Source organism: Sesamum indicum, linkage group LG2 (assembly GCF_000512975.1).
Source record: "Sesamum indicum cultivar Zhongzhi No. 13 linkage group LG2, S_indicum_v1.0, whole genome shotgun sequence".
Taxonomy (NCBI): domain Eukaryota; kingdom Viridiplantae; phylum Streptophyta; class Magnoliopsida; order Lamiales; family Pedaliaceae; genus Sesamum; species Sesamum indicum.
In genome coordinates, this window is record NC_026146.1 from 6,315,519 (window position 1) to 6,324,908 (window position 9,390).

The following is a 9,390-nucleotide window of genomic DNA, read 5'->3' on the forward strand; positions in this document are numbered from 1 at the left end:
TAGAGTTTATCATTTATTTACCCCCCCTACGTCTAGATTCGTAGGAGACTCTTATTATAAATAGGGGGGTCTCTTCATTTGAAGGCGTTCAGTTATTGATTAGAACTCTATAGAATTCTTTGTTCATCCTTTCTCTTTTATTTTTATTTTATAACTGGAATTAATGGAATTCCACATTCTAGTGTGTTCTTCCATTAACATGTCCGGCTAAATTTCTTATTTTCCGGTTAAGGTATGGTGATTGCTTGATTCCCATTATGTTGTGAGATCTAATCTGCGTTCTACACTTGTCAAACGAATATTCATGCTATTCTCTGTGCTTTAATTACAAACGTCTGATTTATGAATGATTCGGCCAGTTGTTCATTATCAAGAAGGTTTGCTTAGCTAATTGGACTTTATAAATCCGTGTAATTGTTTATTTAGATTCAATGCTTAGTAGCGACGTAGCATGATTAATTATGTCATAGTAATTAGTTATGTTATGGGGAATGCATGATCTAGTTTTAACGAATTATCCTCGTAGGAGTTTGTTGATTAGAATCAGGCCTTTCTAATTCTTAATACTGTTAATAGATTAAATCTTGTGGACGTTCCCAGGGTTGTCTGTTAATTAGGGATCTAGCCAACGGTTGTACCTTGGCTGACGAAAAGGTAAGGAAAGGTGAGGTTGTTAGGTCGTACCAACAACCATAACTGGTTTATTTGTCTATACATGTGTTATTCTTGCATCAATGATCAACCCATAAGAATCAAGCATGATCCTAGCCTTAACCGGAAAATCTTCATCTCGTATTTTCACCAGGTATTTTTAATTATTTATTTAGTTTTTGATTACTTCTTTTTATCATCAATCTCCCCCCATTATTTTTTTTTTCTTAAAGAAATCAAGTTAAAACCAATCTCTGTGGATCGACCCTACTCCCACTTTCACAAGTATAGTTGGAATTATTTTTGGTGATCTCGACACCCATCAAATTTTGGCGCTGTTGTCGGAGATTAGCGTTTTTAAGTATATTTCTTTATTTTTAGTTACTTGATTTTTATCACCATTGATGCCAAGGTCTTCTCGTACAGGTAAATTGGTATACGACCCCGAAATCGAAAAGACTGCATGAAAATTTTATCGGGAGACTTAGCAACAATTGGAAGGAACATCCTACGAAGACGAGAAAGACATAACTTTGGAGTTTGAGGAATCCCTAAGCGAATCGGAAGAAGAGATAATGGTTTTGATTCCTGAAAGATCGATCAACGACATGACGTCGCCAGATTTGAATCAGCAGCCACTGTGCATTGTGTACCCAAATTTGGAGGTAAACTTTGAATTGAAATCTGGATTAATTCATTTACTTCCCACTTTCCGTGGCCTCGCAGGTGAAGATCCACACAAGCATTTGAAGGAATTCCATGTGGTATGCTCTGGAATGCGACCACAAGGCATAAGCGAGGAAGAAGTCAAACTGAGAGCGTTCCCCTTCTCTCTTGCCAACCAAGTGAAAGATTGGTTGTATTTTCTACCTTCAGGATCCATTACAAGATGGAATGATTTCAAGAGGTAGTTTCTTGAGAAATATTTCCCTGCCTCAAGAGCTACAACAATCCGGAAGGAGATCAGCGGAATTCGTCAATTTGCAGGAGAAAATCTTTTTGAATATTGGGAAAGATTCAACCAACTAGTGGGAACTTGCCCCCATCATCAGATCCCGAACCACCTGTTGATCCAGTATTTCTACGAAGGTCTATCAAGTATGGATAGGAAACTGATAAACGCGGCAAGTGGAGGAGCATTGTTCAATAAAACCCCCACCCAAGCGCGTAACCTGATCTCGATTATGGAGTCGAACACGCAAGAGTTTGGGGTTAGATACGATGATCCACCAAGGAAAAGCAACGAGGTAAGTAATCTTGAAGATCGTTTAAATCAACTCACATCTATTGTTGAAAAAGTTGTTGCAGATAATCATCAACAAGTCAAAGCGTGTGGTATTTACATTTTAACGGGGCACGCTACCGACATATACCCAACTCTTCAAGAGTCAAGTACCGAGCATGCCGACGCTGTAGGAGGATTCACCGGACAACAACAGAGAAGATATGATCCTTTCTCCAACACATACAACCCCGGATGGAGGGATCACCCAAATCTGAGTTACGGTAACCAACACTTTCAAAAACCCCAATACAGACCACCTCCGCAGCCTAATCCCACGCCTAGCCCATCTCTCGAAGACATGATGAAAGCACTAGTGACCAACACACAACAGTTCCAGCAACAGACCTAGACGAGCATTCAACAGTTCCAGCAACAGACCCAGACGAGCATTCAAAACCTAGAATCTCAAATCAGTCAACTAGCGTCGTCTGTTGGTAAGCTAGAGTCTCAAGGTAAGCTACCTTCTCAATCTGTCATTAACCCTAGACAAAATGCTAGTGCTATTGTGCTTCGTAGTGGAAAAGAATTGCAGGAACATGTGAACGAAGATGGCACCAAACATGGACACGGTGTGAAAAGAAAGCCGGAAAAAAAAATTGAGGTCCAACAAGAACAAGCCGAACACGAAGCGGACTATCCGAAGCCTTTGGTAACTAGACCACCCTTCCCAGAGAGATTCACCAAAGCAAAGAAGGAAGAAGAAGAAAAAGAGATTTTTGAGACGTTCCGCAAAGTAGAGGTAAACATCCCTTTACTCGATGCCATCAAGCAAATACCCCGATACGCGAAATTTCTCAAAGAATTGTGCACTAGCAAGGGTAAACTCAAGGGAAACGAACGGGTAAGTATGGGGGAGAATATCTCTGCAATTCTCCAACGAAAATTAACCCCAAAATGTAAGGATCTAGGTACGTTCTCTATACCTTGTAAAATTGGTATGATCGGAATAAACAGGGCTATGTGCGATCTTGGAGCATCTATAAATGTTATGCCCCTAACCATTTTTGAGTCCTTAAATGTTGGTCCTTTAAAGGAAACATGGGTAGTCATCCAACTTGCAGACCGCTCTATAGTGTACCCGGAAGGAGTCTTGGAAGATGTTCTTGTACAGGTAAATGAATTGGTATTTCCCGCCGATTTCTACGTGTTGGATATGAGGGAAGACAACTTCCCCAGTTCCACATCAATCCTGCTAGGAAGACCGTTCCTCAAGATAGCTAGAACAAAAATCGATGTGCACAGTGGAAGTCTCACTATGGAATTCGACGGTGAAATCATAAGATTCAACATCTATGAATCCATGAGGTATCCAACTGATTACCTACTGCTCTTCTTGTAGATAACTTTGACCCTCTCGTGCAGGATTCCATAGCAATAGGCAACGAGGACCATGTGAAGTATGCATTAGAAGAAAGTCTCACGTTAGAGAAAGCAAAAATTTTGGAGGAAAAAATGATCATAGACCCAAACATTGGTGACACCATTTTTGAACTCGAAGCCCTTCGAATTTCTTTCATCGAATTACCGCATTCTCACACTAAAATTGTTCCCTCTATATTGCAGGCACCCGTATTGGAATTAAAGGACTTACCAAAACACCTTAAGTACGTATTCTTGGGAGAGAACAAAACATTACCGGTGATCATTTCAAGCAAGCTCACTGATCTTGAGGAGGAAAAATTGATCCGAGTGCTTCATGAGTTTCGAGAAGCCATTGGATGGACTATTGCTGATATTAAAGGTTTAAGTCCTTCGACTTGCATGCATAGAATACTCCTAGAGGAAGGCACAAAACCTTCAAGGGAAGCACAACGCCGGTTGAACCCTTTGATGATGGAAGTAGTAAAGAAAGAGATTTTGAAACTCCTCGATGCAGGTATGATCTTTCCAATTTCTGACAGCGAATGGGTAAGTCCGACTCAAGTAGTACCTAAGAAAACAGGTATTACTGTAGTCGAAAATTCTGTTAGAAATTTAGTACCCACACGTGTTCAAAATGGGTGGCGAATTTGTATTGACTATAGAAAGCTTAATGCTGCCACTAGGAAAGATCATTTTCCACTTCCATTTATAGATCAAATGTTAGAAAGGTTAGCCGGTCGATCTCATTATTGTTGTCTTGATGGATATTCAGGTTTCCATCAAATTCCAGTGGCGCTGGAAGATCAAGAAAAAACAACATTCGCATGCCCATTCGGAACCTTCGCCTATAGAAGAATGCCCTTTGGTCTATGCAACGCACCCGCTACCTTCCAAAGATGTATGGTTAGTATTTTTTCCGACTTTGTTGAACACTTTATTGAAGTTTTCATGGACGATTTTATTGTCTACGGAAACTCATTTGAAGATTGTTTGGAAAAATTGACTAAAGTACTTGAAAGGTGCATAGAAAAAAACCTCATTCTAAATTATGAAAAATGTCATTTTATGGTAGATCAAGGTTTAATTCTAGGACATATCATGTCTTCTAGGGGGATAGAAGTAGATAGGTCTAAAATAGACGTCATAAAATCCTTGCCTTACCCCGCTAGTGTGCGGGAGATTCGTTCCTTTCTTGGACATGCAGGATTCTATTGACGATTTATAAAGGACTTCCCGAAAATCGCCCAACCATTGTGTGCGTTGCTGCAGAAAGGCGTAACTTTTGCATTTGATGAAGATTGCATGAAAGCCTTTGACAAGTTAAAAGATTCGCTAACATCAGCACCGGTGATTCGCCCCCCTGACTGGAATCATCCTTTTGAGATAATCTATGACGCTAGTAATCACGCCATCGGAGCTTTCCTAGGCCAAAAGATTGGAAAAGATCCCCACGTGATATACTATCCCTCACGGATGTTAGACAACGCTTAAAGCAATTACACAACAACGGAAAAAGAACTTTTGGCTATTGTTTTTGCTTTAGAAAAATTTCGCCATTATTTACTTGGAACTAAAGATGTTGTGTATTCTGATCATGCAGCGTTGAGATACCTATTGTCAAAGAAAGAGGCAAAACCACGATTGATAAGATGGATACTACTGTTGCAAGAATTTAATCTAACGATTAAAGACAAGAAAGGGGCGGAAAACCTCATAGCTGACCATCTTAGCCGATTGGTCACCGACGAAAACCCACCACCTCTAAATGACGAGTTCCCAAACGAACATCTTCACATCATTCACGGAGTCACCCCACGGTACGCTGATATAGTTAATTTCTTAGTCACTGGTGTTCTACCACGAGATTTGACTAGAGCAAGAAAAGATAAGATCAAAAGTGATGCCAAACACTATGTGTGGGATGAACCTTACTTATGAAAATTTTGTTTGGATCAAATCATTCGAAGGTGCGTTCCTGAAATTGAAATCCCCTCTATTCTTGAGTTTTGTCATTCATATGCATGTGGAGGTCACTTTGGACCAAAAAGAACAACACGAAAAGTGCTAGAATGCGGCTTGTTTTGGCCAAGTATGTTTAAAGATGCATATCTATTTTGTAAATCTTGTGAAAATTGCCAAAAAGTAGGGAATCTTAGCCATCGTAATCAAATGCCCCTTTCCCCAATACTTGTGTGCGAAGTATTTGATGTGTGGGGAATCGACTTTATGGGCCCCTTCCCATCTTCTTTTGGCAAGACTTACATCATTTTAGGAGTAGATTATGTGTCTAAATGGGTAGAGGCAAAGGCCACTCGTGCCGATGATGCTAAAACTGTTGTGGAATTTGTCAAAGCTAACATTTTCTCTAGGTTTGGTATGCCAAGAGCAATTATAACGAGCGAGGGACACATTTTTGCAACAAGGCGATCGAGGCATTGTTCAAGAAATACAACATCACACATCGAATCTCGACCGCCTACCACCCCCAAATGAATGGCCAAGCGGAAGTCTCCAATCGAGAGATCAAGTCCATACTGGAGAAAACAGTGAATCCTAACCAAAAAGATTGGAGTACACGCTTGGATGACGCACTTTGGGCTTATCGTACGGCGTACAAAACACCCATAGGTATGTCCCCATATCGTTTGGTTTATGGTAAATCTTGTCACCTCCCTGTCGAACTTGAGCATAGGGCATATTGGGCGATCAAGCAATTCAACTCGTCAATGGATGAAGCGGGAGGGCAAAAGAAGTTGCAAATACAAGAGCTCGAAGAGTTACGGAATGATGCTTATGAGAATTCAAAAATCTACAAGGAAAAAGCAAAAGCATTCCATGATCGCACCATATCTCGAAAAGAGTTCGTTGTCGGGCAAAAAGTTCTCCTCTTTCATTCTAAGCTCAAGTTATTCCCGGGTAAGTTGCGTTCTCATTGGATTGGACCTTTTATTGTTACTAATATTTTCCCCCATGGTGCAGTCGAAATCAAGAGTCCCACGACTCAAAAGGTATTCAAGGTGAATGGACATCGGCTCAAGCCTTTCTACGAGGACTTTCAAACACCAACAATTGAGAAAATTCAACTTGTGGATCCCGCGTTCACATAAACGAACTTCTCTTAGTCTAGCCAAAGACGTTAAAGAAAAGCGCTGCATGGGAGGCAACCCATGAAATCTCTATCCTTTCCTTTCCCCTTTCGTTTGATTTTAGTTTTTGCAAATTTTATTCAAGTTTTGTGATGCATGTCACACTTAATGAAGCATCCAAATCTGTTTGGATAGCTGAATTGGACAGATTTGAAGTTTTCTCTAAGCGTGCCCACACTTAGTCGCACTTCGTAGGCTGTTATTCACTTTCATTTACCTTCATTTATTTATTTATTTTTATTTACTTATTTTTATTTATTTATAAAAAAAATAAGAAAATCAAAAAATAAAAAAAAAAGAATATATAGGTCAATAATTTTCTTCCCTAATTCAACTATTTGACCACAATCTTTTTTTCCCTTTCAGCTCGTCACCCACAGCAAATCTGCCAAGAACTCTCGCCGGACGAAGCTCCCCGCCACCATCTATCGTCGTCGTTCGCGAAACCAATCGCCGTCGCGCCGTCTCCAATCTCCCTCTGTCTCGCCTTCTCTCTCGCTCTCGAAAACAGAGACCCCAGTTCGCAGCCTCAGCCCGCCGCCGCCGCTGTGTCGTCGCCATTCGTGAAACCACTTGCCGTTTTCTCAACAGCCCAGCACCACAGTCTGCTGTTTCTCACCTCCCACGCGACGCACAACTACCACTTTTACCCCCTTCGTCTCTTAGTACGCCGTTCTCTTTACATCGTAGATCCACCGTCGCATCTTTCCCTCGTCCTCGCCCTCGCTGAACAGCTGCTGTCGCCACGTCTTCGAAATCATCAGAGCACGATTTATCTGACTCCTTTCTCTCATTCTCCTATTTAATTTTATCTGATTTGTTTTCTCTTCAGTTGATTGACGATGAGTAGCCGAAAAAGAAGCCGTGAAGAAGGAACTCCCTCCAGATCGGGACCCCGTGCCCGTAGCACGCACTGTGCAAACACAGTTTCGCCATCATCAGAAGCTCTTAGCGGCATCCTCAGATTCACAACTCGTACGGAGAAGGATCGATACGCACTACTTAGCAATCGTACTATTTTACCATAGAAAATATTGAACACTGACACTCTACGTACTTTGCATGCTGTTGATAGTAGTGCCTTACTGATTGATAATATTGGTTGGAAATGTTTCTTTGATTGTACCGAACATGCATATGTTGAACTCACGAGAGAATTTTACACCACCATGAATTCACTACTGCATCATCACTCACATTAGACACACCAGGAGTAGTCAAATTTCGTTTGATGGGGCGTCACTTTTCCATGACTTTGACTGAGTTCAATATTGCATTGGGTTTCACTACCACTGAAAACGCACGCACTCACGAATACGTTAATTCTTTATGTGATTATCGTGATGATTTTAATCCTATCAACGAATGGCGTAAATTGTCTACTGATCCCCTTGCCTATCATCCTAGTAGATCGAAAAGCCATTACTTGAAAAGCCCCGTGCTCAAGCTTGTTCATCGTTTCCTAGCTTTAAATTTTTTCGGTCGTAGAGATACGTCTGGAATTTGTTCTAAAGCTGAATTGTTTTTCTTGTGGTGTATGTTACATGGAATCAAAGTAAATCTTGGATTTTGGTTGGCTATGCAATTTCAATCCTCTATTAACTGAAATCGTGCTTTAATTCTTGGTTCATACATTACTTTGATTGAGATTAATCTTGGTGTTTTTCGCCCTTCGTTTCATAACCTTCACATCACTTGTGAACCGGAACCATTGGACATGGCCACCTTAATACGAATGGGCCTTGTCACTAGAAATGGTAGTCTTTTTGAGTTTGTGGATGCAGGACGGTCGCCCATCAGAGATACGCCCTCCACTTCAAGACCACTTCACAGCAATGCACCAAACGAGGACGTAAACACCGAGAATGAAGAGAGCGATGATGGAGACGATGAGGATGAGGATGAGGATGAAGAAAATGATGAGGAAAGCGAAGCCAACAAAGAAGCAACGAAGCAAGGATAAGACACCAACATAGCTAGACCACAACCGCCACCACCGAATCCACAACAAACAACCTTGGACGACATAGCTCGAAAAATCGCTCGCATGGAAGCCAATTTGATCATTTCGGGCTGATACCAAGGCAACCACCCACACCATGACCTTTTTGCGACATGCACTCAGGGACGCTTCCTTAAACTCTCTCCTTTTAATTTTTCCTTGAAATGCATGTCATAGTCCACATTGAGGGCAATGTGGATTTTAAGTGTGGGGGTATTATTGTTGAGCATGTTTCTTGAATTGGGTGTTGTTGGTTGCGTGTTGAAAATGGTTGTTGCTCTTGTTGATTGTTGAAACTACTCGAAAAGATATTTTTGTGCTTGATTTTCTTGACTTTTGAAGATTGAATCTTGTGGAAATTTTTAGTTGAAATTTCTTGGTTTTGAAAAAATTTTGGCATGATAAAACTCTTTCAGTTTTTGGACTAATCTTGGCTTGATGATGTTATGTGTAAAAAGAATACATGTTTTATGTTTAAGGATAGTTCACAAGTTGAAAACTTGTCTTCACCAAAATGACTTGAGTTAAAATCTTCTAATATAGGATTAGTGGACTAAAACATACCTCGTGAGATTTTGAGCTTGATATGTCCATAAAAAAAAAAATTTCATTCTTTCTTGAGAGAATAACACTTCTATGGCTTTGTCTTCCTAGAACTTGCCTTGAACCACATCGAGGCCACACAAATGTGCATTTATTTGGATGTGGTAAAGGCATTAGAAATCACTTTCGGCCTTCTTCAACCACCCAACACATTTTAACATTAGAGAACCCCTTTGAGCCTTTTGACCTATTTTGTTGAATAACCCGTCATATACGAACCTATCCCGTTGTTTGTTTAAAACCTTGATTTTGATCCTCCAAGAACTATTAGAGCATCAAGGGAAATGGGTTTATTTTGAAAAGAACAAGTTCTCAAGATGGGGGATTAACCTTTATGATTT

General features: G+C 40.6%; 1 pseudogene; it reads left to right on the forward strand.

The window, feature by feature from the left end:
- Positions 1,227-3,275, forward strand: LOC105155495 (annotated as a pseudogene).